The 16,775-nt window shown below is 33.8% G+C and overlaps 1 protein-coding gene across 1 annotated transcript in view; it reads left to right on the top strand.

Moving 5' to 3' along the window:
* The window catches only part of LOC127858346 (fibropellin-1-like), a 142,694-nt gene that overhangs the window by 77,507 nt on the left and 48,412 nt on the right, over positions 1 to 16,775 (top strand). The window lies entirely within an intron of this gene.

The following is a 16,775-nucleotide window of genomic DNA, read 5'->3' as shown; positions in this document are numbered from 1 at the left end:
CGTTTTCATTTTAACATTCTACCTCAGCGTGTAACATTTCTAAGTCTCGAAAAAAATAATGAAAACTCACCTCCAAGCCAATAATGTATACATATAACCATATAAAGCGTTACAAAGTATTGGACAAATGGCTTGGTCTATTTTCGAACGACATTGTAAAATAATCCAATACGGATTCTTTAAAGTTTACTTTTGTTCACGTGTTTGAATAAATATTGTATGTTCTAAAATACATCAATTAAGTTGGATAGCACCAGCAGTTCATTTTCTTTATTTCAGACCGTTATAGCGACGTATTGGGTATTCTGTTTTCCATAAACACATGGTAGACTTGTGTTTTAATTGGATATATTGGGCATTTTTATTGAATCATTTGTATGCTTAAGGCTGACATTTGCAAGCAATCAGTTGCCTACAAAAATATGGTGTGTTTTTTACACTATCATTATTGCAATGATTTCAAAACAAACGTTTTTTTACGATAAATAAAACCAACACTTCAAATAAATATACTCCTAAATGTTTCTTTGACTGTTGCCTAAAGGAATCGATTGAAATCGACGGTATTTCATGTAATGGGGCGCTTACTCATACAGTTCATGCTGTAAGTTTCCATCCCGTGGTAAATGTTATATTCGGACACATTAGAAAACATTTGCTAAAATTAGCCGAATGACGCAATAAAAGTATATCATTAGTATTTTAGTCACAATTTATGCGTGTTTGATTGAAAATAATGACTAAGCGTAATACTTCCAATAACCACGTTCTAAATTTTGTTACCTGTACCTCTTACTTCATAATCATCACACTAGCGCAAAGGTAAATGTGCACGAAGTTATCAGTGTTTAGGCTGATAAAAGCCAGTTTAATCACTGGATAAGGCCCTCATGATAAACGTTAACTATCATGGAGTTGATATAACAAGATGATACAGAAATGCATACACACGTCAGCACTCCATAGTACAACGGTTGAGATTTATCCGTTCACTGCCATGCTTCGGCCTTAAGTTATATCAATTTATTTTCAATTTTCTACCCGCCGATGATGGCTAACGCTTTATACATCAACATAGATAAGAAATTCAATATTTAAGTATTTTATGAAGAGATAAAACTCATGCGAATTAAATAAATGGATCAGAGTGTTATTAACAATAATTATGTGAAATTAATATAATAACTATTTACTTAAATTAAATAAAAAAAATACCACGACATACAATTGAAAAGAAATTTATTGACATTTTGCTATCTACAGAAATTCGAACTGTTAAATATATATTTAACCAGAAATAACTTCATTATTTCTTTTTCACTGAAAATATTTCAAAATTTCTTTTGAAAATTTAAATAAATGAAGTCATTTCAATAAATAAAAAATTATATTTCAATCAAATTTGATACTTATGATGACATTCATATCAACAATAACAATGATTTTAAGTGTATTTTTTTTAAATATAAACAACAACTATTAATGACAAATGTTAAACAATCTGTAAATGTATTCAGTGTACGTCTGTATTTATTTTTCCCGAACTGATCATTGTAATATATTAATGTTTTAAAAGTTAATACAGGGTTTGCCATGCCCATAAAACACTGTTATGTTTGTTAAATTAAATGACTACACACATTCTAAAGAAGCTGGTTTCTAGCACCCAAAAAAGTATTGTAGTATTAATTTCACAGTTGTAAAGTTTGATTTATTAACAAAAAGTTGATTTATCTGTGGTGCAATCTTGAATCAAAGACAATATCGGTCTTTCTAGAACTAATTTATTAACGACTAGATTTACAATACCAGTATATCCATCAGCTCATTTATACGTACATGTAAAACTGCCGAATGACCACTGACATCACGGTCTGTCTTGTTCAAACCTATTCACCATGCTGTCGTGGATTCCGTTAAAATAAAGGTCTAGTATGCGGCTTGACTTTGAGTTTGCTATATACGTCATTGATACTTAATTGACGTTGTTCAGTCCTTTACCAACGTTGGTGTCTGCTTCTTTCCTTCTCTTTCACTAAATAAAATTGCTAGCGAAAATGCAATTAATGGTAAGCGTGCCTTAAATGTCATATTATCGTCATTCAATAAATATGGTCGACTATCTAATTCGGTCATCTTTAAAATGTTTGACAGTACAATAAGTCCTTTTTTATTACATGTACTAAGTGAAATGTGGGGTTTTAAATTAATTCAACATATCGAATCGGTCCACCGACATGCCTGCAAAAGGTACCTTTGTGTTGATGAAAAAACATAATAAATCATGTGGCCTCGGAGATTGTGGTCGCTACCAAATTGTTATAACTTGACATGGTCGATGCCTAAAATACTGGCTGAAAATTATATGCCCGACACTAGATACGTAAACAAATGTTATAATTTCGTATTGAACACAAACTTAAATGTTTACTTTAAACGGGCCAAAGAAATTAAGAACTTACTTAGCACAAATGGATAGTATTACATTTGGATTAACCAGCATGTCCCAAACCCACACAAATTTATAAATGAGTTTAGAGAAAGGGCTAAGTCCAAATACTTACATAACTTGTGGAGTATAGGTAATACATCTCCCAAACTATATAAACATATTAAGTCACAATCAAACACAAATAATACCTAGACATCCTATGTATGCGCAAATGTACGCACAGTTTTGCCCAACTTCGTTCCGGAACCCTTCCGATAGAAATCGAAACAGGCTGATATCGCGGTATAACGAGAGAACAACGTCTTTAATAGAAATAGAATGCGATTTACATTTCCTATTCATTTCCTATTCAAGTGCCCTGTATTGCAGGATATAAAATAAACATATATACAACATTGTTAAAGCACTTAAAACGCGAAATTTAATTTTTGATCTATTATATAACCTAATTTCGAGGGTTGCCACAGGACTAAGCTATATTTATTTTCAAATTAATGTAAAAGTGTACTTCAAATGTTGTCTCTTACCGAGAAAGTCCTTTATTTCGTTTCGATAGGCTTACAACTCCGTAAACAATTTCTGTCAATTTACTGTAGGCCCTACCTATATTACCGAAATTCAGCTATACAACATGTAAGCATCCTTTACGCAAGCTCCTAGACTTTTGAAGGTTATATGCAGGGGTTATACCGTTATATACCGTATATATTCTCCATAACATTTGTATATGTGTATGTATGCATAAAAATGAATATATTTATATGCAAGTGTGAATGTGCATGCGCGCATGCGTGTGTTTCGGATGATAAGATGTGAATATTAATATTTTTGCTCTACTACACGCAAAAACTGTATAATGTTTTAGCAAGCTATTGTTTAACATAGTTCACAACTTGACAAATGTTTACATACTATGGCCAACCATTTGAGCACATACCATTGTCTTGCATGGGTTGTAATGTATATGTATATGTGCCAGGGGCCGGAGGCCTATATCACAAATAAACATATTCAGATTCAGATACTTCCTTGTTTAACTGTTCTGAATCTGTGTGAGCTCCGAAACAGGTATCCACATTTACTAAGCATCTATTTCGATTGAAAACAAATTGATTACTTTACATTCTAATTGAGGCCAAGTCAAAATCTGCATCCAAAGCGAAATCAATTATAAATGCGCAGCTCTAATAGCGATACAAGTATAGAGACACGTTTATACACACAGATAATTTCTGGATAGCTTTTCCCCCGAACTTTCTTGATGATGAACGGTCCGACGTATCTAACTAAATAATATGCAAATTCGCTCATAGACTTCATTATCCTTGACACTGCTAGTTGATCCATACGGTGTGTAATATTTGTTATTGTTCGTATCTTACTGATAAGCATATATTCCCCAACTTTGAATTTCCACTCTTCCTTCTTTGAGTCAGTACAAAGCTGACATCGCAGCAAGTGTTTGATCGGTGCAATTTAATAATGCTTTCCTCCTTCACGAGATTGTTTTATCTATCCATTTGAAAGATGGCTCTTTGAGGTTTAACTATTCAGAATCTAGTTGCATATGGTAAAACATGCAATAATTATCGTACATCTCACAGATTGTTTTCATGTAAGTTTTTAATTGGGGTAAGAAGTGTGTGCTTCTTGAAATACAATTGTGCCTCACCAAGTTCTTATAATCGTTTGCATAATATTATACTTCAACTATCACAATATTCAATTGGTTTCTAAGAAATACCATTTATAGCGCATAAATGTGTATTTGTTTTTATAATGAAATTGTACCTTTTTATATATACTTGTGTGTACGAGAATACATAAAAAATGCAATTGTGCGTTCCATCTAGATAAAAGAGATGCCCATGGTAATAGATCACTTGCCATTATATGATAATATTTTGTTTGTTGATTTAAATGCCACTTATTGATATTTGATTTTATATACGAGTTTATACATTTATTTATACAATGCGCCATATTTGGTGTGCGAGTACATACCAAATCAACTGGCATCGTTCCTTACCGCTTTGAAAAAAACAGTGATTATTAAGAAAATGCCTCGAAATAAGACATTATAAAATAATATACTTTAAACTAAAACAAAATCGTTCCAGGATAAATTAACATCAGCCATATCAACCAAATCAAGACTAAATACTTTAGTTTTCTTAACAAGGGGACATATTATGAGCAAAGAACAAAACTTCTCGACGAAACATTGTTTTCACAAAAAATACTTCCCTTAGTATAAAGACCTTTAAATTGAATACGTAAAAAAGTAATATTTTAATAAAAGAGTGATCTAGCCTACAAAAGCATCCTACAAACACTATATCTAAGTAGATCAGTCAATGTACTTTAGAAAACTAAGTGTAAATGTGACTTGTTCACATATATTAATGTTTTTGCAGAATTCAATTATAAATAAATGAGTGTATCAGCATAACTGTACAAATAAACATAGTTTAAATCATGATCAAAATAGGGTGTTAAAAAAAGTAAGTCAGTAGAGCTTTTTTAAGTTTGAAAAAAATAAGCACACCCTTATTTTTGAAATCTATGTGAATTCTGTTTAAACTTTTCATTTTTCCAAACTGGGCACAAGTTTTATTTAACTGGTTGGTGTTGGAATTGAAATTGAAAAGTAATGTTTAATACACGTAATGATAATGAATTTTTACAAATATTTTCTTTAAAAAAGCTAAACATATATATTAGCTAAAGCTAATATACTTATTAATTGAAGGTCTTGAATCGATAATTTGTGAACATGTATAAATTTATGCAATTACATAGTATGGTTCAAATATTATCATGAAGAGCTTATATAATAAAATACTTCTCATTTTCGTTTAATACTTATATATTGCGTTTTATGATTTGATTTATTTGCTCATGTTGTCGATTACCATATATCGTTAAAAAGCAACGTTCACATTTCAACGTAAATACGTGTACACCTCAAGAAAACCCATGATAATTCTGTCTCTTTGAGGTTACAGTGGTGCAATATTGGAACGCAGTAGTTGTACACGAAAGGTAATCACTTGTTGTAACATTTGTGTTTATGCGGATGTTTATACTCGATAATGGGTAGTATTATATATATATTATATATATATATCCTATAACATTGACCAATGGAATTCATAACTGAGTTTCACGGGGCAAATGTTGGAGGTAAATAAGAGTTAGCATTTAGATCTAGAGGTGGACAGATGGAAAAAGACACAATCATGTAGCAATCACAACGTATTTGTACAACTGAAAAAATTAGTTATGTCAGACATTAAACTGGATTAGAAACTGATATATGGTTTTGTTGAATATTTTATCCCACATTATGCAGAGAAATTAACATAAACAGAGAGGAACGGACTTGTCCCATGCGTGACACGGGAAAATGGTAGTTAATGCAAATCTCGTCATCGTGGCAATACGCGCATGACGAGATATCGAATGATAGGATACACACCAGTAATTTAAGAGTAATGAGCATTGTTATAACTATGTGTCGTCCATGAACTATGAACGATAACGTGACAAAACGAGCTCAGGAATTGTGTTAGAAAGCGAGCCTTTGGCGAGCTTACTAACGAATTTCCTGGACGAGTTTAATAAAATATGGTATGATATGACAACGAGTGTCAGATCTGTTTTATCAAATTAAATAAATATTTACGCAAACATAATGGTAAATCCCGAATGTTGTTTGCATGTCGTAACGTCATTTGACGTTGCAACGTCTTTTGTGCAAAATAACAAAATGCGATTGGTCAATAAACGAAAACATAGCCAATGAAAACGCTTGGAAATGTTGTATAACACATGTAATATAAAAAAAATATGAAATGGTTATATTACATGGGAAACAGGGTGTGGCATGTGATAAATAAATATATTACTGAATATTAATTACTAAAAACATGTATGCGTACGTTTAATTATTAAATCAATAATATTATTAGTATCTTAATTCTGTCAGACCATGAAGAAACATTAAAAATAAACGTTAGCATTGATCTACTTGTTCAATGTTATGTTAAAGTTACAGCAGGTTCGTGAAATAGCCAACATGCAAACATTTTTAATAGCCGAGACTTGTTGTCGTTATAAATTCAAACAGAGTAGTTGTTTGTGTTTATTTTAACAGAGGTATCGGTTTATTGTCAATATATTCACAACCTCCCCAATATTATTATTAAATTAATATTTCATTAAGTATCGGTCTGGCTTTGTTGAGTGCATTTTACGTCTCGGAAATAGCTGCATCTTTCACAATACAATTACCACAACAGTGGTAGTGAGCATAAATGTAAGGGCCTACACAAGTATAAGTCTGAAATTTGCTTTCGCCTGTGTTTGACTTCATACAAATTAAAAAAAAACTAATGGCTTATTCGCTTTTTCTTATTGTCTAATGTTATAACAGGTGATTAAATCGGTAAATATGTGCGGAAAATTACAGCCAATCTGGCCCATCAATTAATTGCAAAAGGCATGTGCAATAGTTGTTATGTATGTGCGTCGCACGCTTGAAAAAGTTCGATTCAATTTAAGGTTCGACTTTTAATTGGGTTTCTTAATACATTGAAACGACGTGCAAACATTACTTATATAAATCATTATGTGTTGAAAAATAAACATTTATGTAGATACCATTATTTCTTAAAAGTCGATATTTATACATATGTTCGTATACAGTAATGTAGATTAAATCATCGTACGACATTTTGTTTCACCGCCGTAATACGACATGCGGTGTACTCTAAAGAGACGTTACACTTGCAGATCGGTGTATATAGTAACATGCATATGAGCGTGCTTCCGATTTCACCCTGAGCGAATGACCTGTCACTTGAAAGGCCCGTGTACCACATTTAAAGGCCAAAATAATTATTAAACAAAGAATACTTAAGGACCAAAGTCAAAATTGCACATATTACAGCTTTTCTAGACTGTCAATTGGTCAATCATCATTTAACCGAGAACAAAAGGACATCATTCTTTAAAGAGCTTTAACAGTTAAAGACAGCATGTTGCGTGAAAGAAATATGCATGTGATGAGATGCTTTACAACAGTTTTGTCACAATCATTACCAACCCCCATCTTTGTTACCGATATTGATTTGCGAATAACTTATTAATATGTTACTATCACTAGAAATAAAAGCGCGTCATGCAATTCTACTTCATTTTGTTGGCATTTTTCACAATAAAATCGCTTGAAAAATGTGCTCCGCAAATTTATGCGCACAGACAGATCGACATACTTTTTTTTCACATGCAAACTTAAACCATAAATAAGAAGGTATCAACTTTTCACACAGTTGAGTGCTACATGCGTCCCGAGCCTAAAGGTCAATACCAAAAGTCATCATTACAGAATGCAGAATAAATTAATGACAACATGGCTTGACATACTGCCGATATAAAATGTGTTTTCTTTGAACTTAATTACACAATGAATAACAATTTAAATGCTTAATACTTCCTGATCTTTAACATTTGAATTAATCTTACTCGGCATATAAATGGACCACATTCGAAAATGAAGATATCCGTTGAATTGAAGTATTGAAACACGCCACGTTTATGATCAATGCAATCTTCTCTTAAAACACATAGACAAATGGTTTAAGTAGCAATTAGTTTGTGAACTCTCTCAATACTCTGTATACATATTGTCCTTAGGCACACCACATTGTCTCAGCATTAAATGAATTTAACACACACATCAATAATAAAATATCATAGTCATAATGAAATTAGCTTATAAAGTATGTTCGACTGCACGTTTAAAAAAAACGGTCACTCAATAAACGGAGAAAAATAGTTTTGTCTGCTTTTAAAATATAATTATGTCATTATAAAAAGGATGTCCTCACTTGTGCACCAATACATATAAAACATTTATCGCGCCCAATATGTACAAAATAAACAGCTAGGTTTGGATATTAGGTTTTGGAATGTGAAGTTAAATAGCAGCAGCACAAATTATAGTAGATATTGTCGTTTTTGCTGTTTTTATCAACAAACTATAAGCGCACTACTAATTATACTAACAGTTGTCAAAATGAGTTATTGAAATTACAAATAATTAACTGGAATCATACAGTAAGTATTAAGTTCGAGAGAATTTAATATTTGTTTCAAGCAACTGAATCGGTCTACTGAAAGCAAAAAAAATTACGGTGACTCAATCGCAAAATTGGAGAAACAGATAAAACGCAGAACCGTCTGATTAAACATTGAAAGGCACCTATCGCACACATAACTTTATAAAAATACTGATAGGCTCTGGGGCGATGCTCAAGATGTTTTAGTTTGCCAAAATAAGATGATTAGTAAAACACTTTTTCAGAGAGTGACTTTATTGCTATTTTAATAAAGATTTCGGGTAAAGACATTCGGTTAAAAAATATACGGTAAAAGTATTCACGTGCATGAAACAGCAAGGGAGGTAATTACAATTTTATCGCTACAAGGATAATAAGTGTGTTGTTTTTCTTACTTGAGAGATGATTTCAGTTGGTTGCGTCATATGCTATGTTTTCAATTAGATAAATTTAGAAGGAGGTCAAGCTGATATCGTTGAACTGAGTATGTGTGTGTTTTCCCAATAACCCTGTAAGACACAAGACGTTTACGTGGAAGGTAACTATGATGTTTTATAGTGTGTGTTCTAGTGCATCTGCATAACATATTTCTGAATTGGTGCGTATTGAGTAAATACGTCACTGTAAACAATTCTTCTTAAAGCACATGCATTATTTGATTATTTCTGTTAAAACGTTGTAATTAACGTGGAAAAGAGATTAACAAGCGAACTGTGTATTGTCCCCCCAACCTCGGTATACATACATATAGATCCCGGAAAATAAAAAAAGGTTGCTGTGAAATAACATTATCTCCATTGAAACACAAAAATACTTATAATTTCACTGTATCTTCTAGATCCAACGTATTTCCGCGGTGTCTCTTACATAGTGTTAGGGTATTTATGAATCCTAATCGGATCGTGCCCAAATACAACTATGGTTTCATGTTTGTAAATAAATTATCATGTAACTGTCCCTTCTGTGCATGTAAATTGTTCCAACGTTGGAGATGTGTTGCGGTGTTAGAGAAGGGTATATAACTGTGAATGAACCGTCTTTAATTTGGAGATGGGGATTTCATAGTATGTCTGCTTTATTCTGCATCGTAGCTAGGCTCACACGCCGAAGTCTTCAATGGGAATATGTATGTCTGTTTGTATGTCTGTGTATCTGGTTGTTCATACCGATTATATATCTCTAATATATATATAGTTGCGAATCTGACACGTGTTTCATTTGCGTATGAACAAATGTTCTCATGATTAGGATGACTTTAAGTACACCCGAGGGGCGTTATACAACGTTCAATGCATTGGTGAATATGGCATGATAGGTTTAATAAGATTGGTTGACCTGTTTGCTTCGGCAGAATTTATCTTGAAGTGATTTTTTCTGTATAAAAATTAATTTGTATTGATCAGCTGCAAAGCCTTTCAAATAAATTCATTTTGCGAGTATACATAGCAATATGTTGCATGTGTAAAATTATAATAATTAACAATTTTAAAGGCCGTGTAATAACACCGATTTTATATGTAAACGCATAGAATATTGATATTTATATATATTTCAATTTTGTCGACTTCTCCTGGATCAGATTAACCAATACAGTCTTAGAATAACAAAAACCACTTTCTGCCTAGGACAGAGCCATGAAGGACCCTCGATGTGACAGGTACAGACGAAGAGGTGTAGCAATCAACAAGGCCTTTTTGGCTTCTTTTGCTGAGGATACTTGTGATCCACATCAGTTGTTCAGTACGGATCCTACAGTGGTCCGGCTTGATGGCGAGTCGCCTGTGAGGTTACTTGTCCAAGGCTTTTGACATCTAGCAGCACCGCATTAATCTGATCACCGTCTTTTAAGTCTAAGGCGATGACTCGAAGGGTTAATAAATACTGGCTTTCGCTTGTACGTCTTTCTCTGTTGCGGTGCTGACTGTCAGTAAGTATGCCATGGTGCTCCAGGTGTTTATGACCCAACCTTTGACGATATTTTTCATGGTTTGGCAGCAGACTGAGGTCAGGGTTACAGTAATTTGCAGGAACTGTGAGGTCACCCTTTCTAAAGATTGGAGTGCCCATAGCGTGCTTCCAGTCATCGGGTACTGGACCTTGTGTGATGGAGGCTTTAAAATAGGAAAACTAGGGTCAGTGCAGGGGCAATCTCACTGGCGAATTCCTAAAGGAATCTTGGTGGTTGTTCGTCAAATCCTTGTGCCGTATGGGGGTTGTTGTCTAACAGGAATGTTCTCATGACGTGTGTGATGATATCGAAGGGTTGTACCGTTGGGTATTCTACTGAATCCTATGTTGAAGTTTTGGAAAGGTCATTTTCAGTAAAGACAATGCTATAATTTTAGTTTAACCGATGTTTGTAAGGATTTGGACACGGAACTTTGGCATTCGTTGCTGCTTATGAAAAAATACAGCTTCTTCAATTTTCACTAGTGGTGAGATCTCTAATACAGTTGCTGCATTCCTTCTTTCATTACTGTTTTGTCCCTTTGGAGTTGCTTATACATGCTTATATCCTCAGGTATGCCGTTGAATATTAAGCCTTTATGTCTGCTTTCTTTTTCCTCCTTGACAGGTGTTTGACCTTCCTATTAATCCAGGGTTGGTCGAATCTACTTGATGTCAATTGAGAAGGGTTATTTTCGTTTATGATGGAGATCTTTCATAGCGCGATTATTCCAATGACGTAGTGTTGACATGTGAAAGTGGGTCGACATTTATCATATCGGAAATATAAACGGTATGTGTTTTTTAATTAAATGTATCTTTTTACACCGTGTGGTCTAGACAGCCCAAGGTAACCTCTAATTGAATTTTTAAGACACTGTATACATGCATATGGTGATATTCATACTATATAACTTAAAATATAAACATGTTTACCTTTAACCTTTTCGCGTCTGCACGTGTATGTGTTAAACTTTTTTTACACAGAAAAACTAGTCATTAAACGTGTCTTCATGCGGAAACATTAAGCACGCTGTTATACGGTTAGATATAAAATGAAATACAGTACATATTCCGATTCTAAGTTTACGAATCAGGCTATATATGTCTTAAAATAACTTCTTATATATATTTTAAATTATTTATTTAAATACATTGCACCCACTCATGGGTATACCTCGATTTGTCAAATGTTCTGTTGAACATAAAATTCAAATTACCAACAATACTTAGATGGCTGAAAGCAACAAGGTATTTTTATTATAAATAACTTTTTTTCATGTATATTTGGCGTGTATATATATAGCACAGTCTCCACTTTTGTTTTAAATACTAAACATCAACATAAACAGGGACCGTCATAATGGCTCTCGTATGTTATATTCGTATCACGACCAACTTTGCACTTTCCACATGATTTAGAATTTGATAAACTCCAATTATACTTATCCTTTGACAAATCATAGTCTCTCCCTTTCGTCATAAACTATAATATATTCTAAATTGATCTCCCAAAATGAATAAAAACTAGACTTTTTCTGTACTATAAAAGTGTTAACATATTGTTGTAGTTTTTTTACTGAGATCTATTGATATTAATAAGATTTGTCGTTAAAGCCTTTTGCTATGTTTTGAAATGTGACTCGATAAATATCGGTTCGGATTTGAAATACACACACACACACACATTGCTCAACCTGATATGATAACCACACCTTTCCACTCTCGATAAACCAACGTCTACAGCAGAATACTGTAACAACGTTAGAGTTCAAATTTGATAACGAAAATGGCTGCGCCCATAAACCTAGATTATGAAATGCAGTTAGATAAAAGAATATAGGTCTCAGTTCGACAGACTTGAATATTTTAAAAGTGGACACGATATCAAAGAGTTATAGCTGTTCTAGAGATATGGGGTTGAACAGTAAACACAACCTCATGGATAACCATTATGCGTATTTGGTTGAATATATATTATCCTACATGTGTATATTCGAAAAAGGACATACTCGAATAAGATTCCTGAGGTTCAAGTTATTGTTCAATTTGACCTACCGTCTTGTTTCCTGGTTGTAGGCTTGTTGGTTCCTATAACTAACGCGGTATTGTTCTAATCCAAGACGAATCTGTTTGGCTCGTCTTTCCGACATTCATAACGTGGTGAATTCACACCGGCAGATCTATAGAGATACGTTATATAGTGCCAAATACACGGCACAATATAATCAACGCGCAATATGTATACATCAAACCATTACAAATTGATGGTCATTATGCCTCAGTGTGGACACTCCTCACATTCTCCTCGGACTTCCGTATACAGGGAAAGACAATTACCTTCATATCTTTATATCTTCAACAATGATGATGTCCTTGATTGGCATTGGCGCGGCCTGATTGATCAAATTTGTGTATTGTTTCTGCCGTCTAGCTGGGTCCTTCCTGGCTAGCTTTTTCCACAATTTTTCAAAAGGACCTTGGAAACGTGTTCGGGGCCAGCCCTTATATGTCTTTGCTGACGCATGCATGACGTTTACAGGAATTTCCTAGGTTTAAACCGCTGTGGCCAGCGTCGAAGCGCTTAAGTTGTTTGGGTCACGTTGTTTGGGTCACGTTAGGGGCCTTGCAGATAACGATTGTTTTACCACTGGCAAGTCTCGGGCGACACATCCGCGTAAGCATTCTCTGAAACGGATGAGACCGGTTTGTTTTGTATTAAATCTATTTTTCATAACATGGGGTCTGGAAAACCTCTGGTACCCGCTACAAAAACTGTAAGGAGACTATGCATACATATGGCGATATTTATACTACATACTAATTTTAACATAAACAGTTTTACCTTAACAAATTACAGTTCTATACATTCGTTTACTGCTTTTTTACTTTACACAACAAAACACGTGTCTGCATGCGGATATTAAGAATGTTTTATAAGTTGAGATATAAAATGGTATACAAATTCTCTTCTAGGTCTATGTTTTCGAATCTCGGCTGATACATCCACGTTGGCATTCTCTGAAAAGGATGAGACATGTTTGTCGTTCATCTTGCCTTTTATAATACTCACTTTTGGCTACCAACAGTAAGTAGTAGCTTGCCAATAGCATTTATAAAGCGTTTAAAACTCACCTGACAACTGTCATTCAGGTGACCACACAGTTTACTAAGTGGCTTTTAATGTAAAATCCGATCTTATGATAGATATAGTGATATTGAGATTTCGTTTTGCCACAATTTTTCGGTGACTGTGTTCACATATGTCATTTTTTATGATTTTCTTTCGTGTTCGCATGATATTTTAGGAACTTATGATTCTATTTTTAACTGTTTATTAAGCAAATGTACATGTTGAACATGTGCACATTATTTAGTTGTTTCAGTCTTTGCATAATTTTTTTTTAGGCACTAGCCCGGTTGGGCTACCAGCTATGAAATTTCACTAGCCCGAATCAATTTTACCTAGCCCGAATTAAAAGTTATAATTCTGTTACATTTGTAACTATGTTTGTATTGATGAAACATAGAACAATAAAGATTAAACAAATAAACACTTGATTCTGTTTTTATTTACAGTTAATATCATACAAAAAAATTAACACAATGTCTCCTGACATCTCCATCATGGTCATTGTTTGAGTCTCGACATCCAGGTTTGACATATCATGTATGCTCCTTCGGGTGGCCTGAAAAAAACTAATGTATAACATGATGTAGCGTAATTACACATCGTATGTAGAGAACACACAGTAACAACCAAAGTTTATTTCTGTTTTCATCGAGATTAATTTCTGTAAAATAATTTCTAACACAACGCTTCTAATGTTCATGAAGTACAATTTTACAGCGCGGCGGCCAACATGGCGCCACGTCGAGAAAACGTGACTGCTCAACTCGATTGTCAAACTAGGACTCTCGAATTGTCGTTCTTACAACAAAGCACAACATTGTATTCCAAGTTACATGAACATAAAATTTAGATATTTCCTATCTCATTCTTGGTTGGTTAACTGTTCTCTTCCCCCGATTTTCTAAACCCACCCTTTCGAATAACCCTTGTTAATTGGATGGATGCTCATGCATCTATCACACGTCACAGCAGAAAAGTGCAATACACAATTATCACTTTAGGAACAGGAGACCTCATTTCATTAGCATACTAGATCATACAAACAGATGCTCTCTTTGGACATCCCACATTGATAATATGAAACCTAACACTTCTATAATCGATTATGCAAACCCCGATACACATTCGATACACATTCAATACGAACTTGCATCGTTATGTATCTTGGGAAATTAGAATTACCCTTATATTCATAAGAATAAACAATATGCATACACCGTTATGTCACACAATGGTATAAATTTTCAAAACACATATCTGAATAAAGTAAATAAAATGTCAAACTAGCAATACTACCTGTGCATAAGACGTAGCACAAGGAGGCAACTTTCCTGCCCAAACTTCTGAGTATTCTAAATCTAAAACCACATTTGTAGCAGTAGTTCTATTGTCTAAGCCACATATGGTTTGTCGCTGATTTGCCAATTGTACCAGCACCTAAAATGCAGTATAATACACCTTTGAATTTACTGTCAGGATTTGTTCCTTGACAAATAAACTTTATCTGTAAAAAACTATACTTGTAAGTTAGTGCATGAAATTTAATTGCATATTTTTTTACATTATGTATGACATGTACGTACCAGCAAGTCAGCAATGCAGACGCATAATCAAATTTCTCAATACTTGGAGACATCAAAACGAAGCCAAGACTGATTATTTTTCCATGACATTTGGATTTTTCGTTTTGTGGTTCATATTTTGTGTTGCTACCTTCATTCTCATTTTGCGGTTGATGTGTGTGCGATGCGCCCTCAAAATAACACAAAAAATACATTAAAATAAATGTATCGCCGCTAGTTCTCCACCAAGTAATAATAATTGTTATAGCGTCTCGCGAGATCGACTTACAACACTGTTCAATAAGCGTCTAATCAATAAGTGTTCAAGGGAAATAACCAATGCAGTCTTGAATAAGCGTCTATATGAAGCTAAGTTACTAAGTTCGGACACGAAAAAAGCACTCGACCCATCGGGCTACCGGCTTAGAATTTTCACTCGACAGACGCAAAAATCACTCGACCCGGTCGACGGTCGAGCGGGTTACGGCCAATAATGTTGTTTAAATCTAATTATTTCTCGGGATTATTTAGTCCGTTAATTACCTTTAAAACGATCATTTTAACTGGATGAAACTCTATATGATCTTTATATTCAGCGTCTTAATATGGTGGAAGTACACCTATAGTAAGGTCGATCCGTTTCAGTGAGTCAAGGAATTATAACACCTACGTTTTGTTCTCTAGCAAAACTATGCGAATAATAAATGCGTATGTCTATTCAAGTTACTTAATCAGGGGTCATATTGTGAGATTGTTCCAGTCAGATTGATCTTTCATTATGTTATTGTTTAATTTCCTTTTACACATACTTGCTGTACCTCACACTGACAACGCGCATTACATCGATCAATTTAATTTACATTCTTGCATTATGTCCAATAAGAACAACTTGCTCATGTTGATCTTTTATGATACCGTGATGTCCATCTTTCGACATTTTTTCATTCTGTACTTATGGAAATCAAATAGAAATAAGCAGTTTATGAAATAATGTGGTGCACCTTAATTCAGCAGTATCTTAAACTTAAAGAGTTTTTACATCATATTATATCTTCCGTTTCTATTTGGCTTAATCTATGAGTTAGGAAAAATCAGACTGATAATTTCGAGATATGCTAGTCGTCTGTTACACGTGTACATCATTGAAACTAACCGCTATGCTTCATACGTTGTTTCTCGGCACAAGCCTGCTTGCGATGATTGACATTATTCTTTTGCTGCAAGATGTATGCCGTTTACATTTTGATTTGCACATTTTGGTTACAAATCGTTTTGGAAGGCTGGTATAATTGACGCAAAAGAAAAATCACGTTTGCATTATGCGCTCATTTAATGGATATACGATATCGTTAACACAAACATTAATCCATTTTGTATCTGCAGACTCTTATTTTAATAGCACTTTACTTTAATATATAATATACTTTTTACCACATACACACACTTTGACAGTTGCGTTTGGGTGAAGAATATCTTTTAAAATAACAAACGGAGAGTGGGCTGTTTGTTTGTTTCGTGTTTTTTATTCAAAATTGAAATAAATGTCTACACTTGTT

This window comes from Dreissena polymorpha, chromosome 14 (genome assembly GCF_020536995.1).
Source record: "Dreissena polymorpha isolate Duluth1 chromosome 14, UMN_Dpol_1.0, whole genome shotgun sequence".
Taxonomy (NCBI): Eukaryota; Metazoa; Mollusca; class Bivalvia; order Myida; family Dreissenidae; genus Dreissena; species Dreissena polymorpha.
This window is presented reverse-complemented; position numbering and strand designations above follow the sequence as displayed.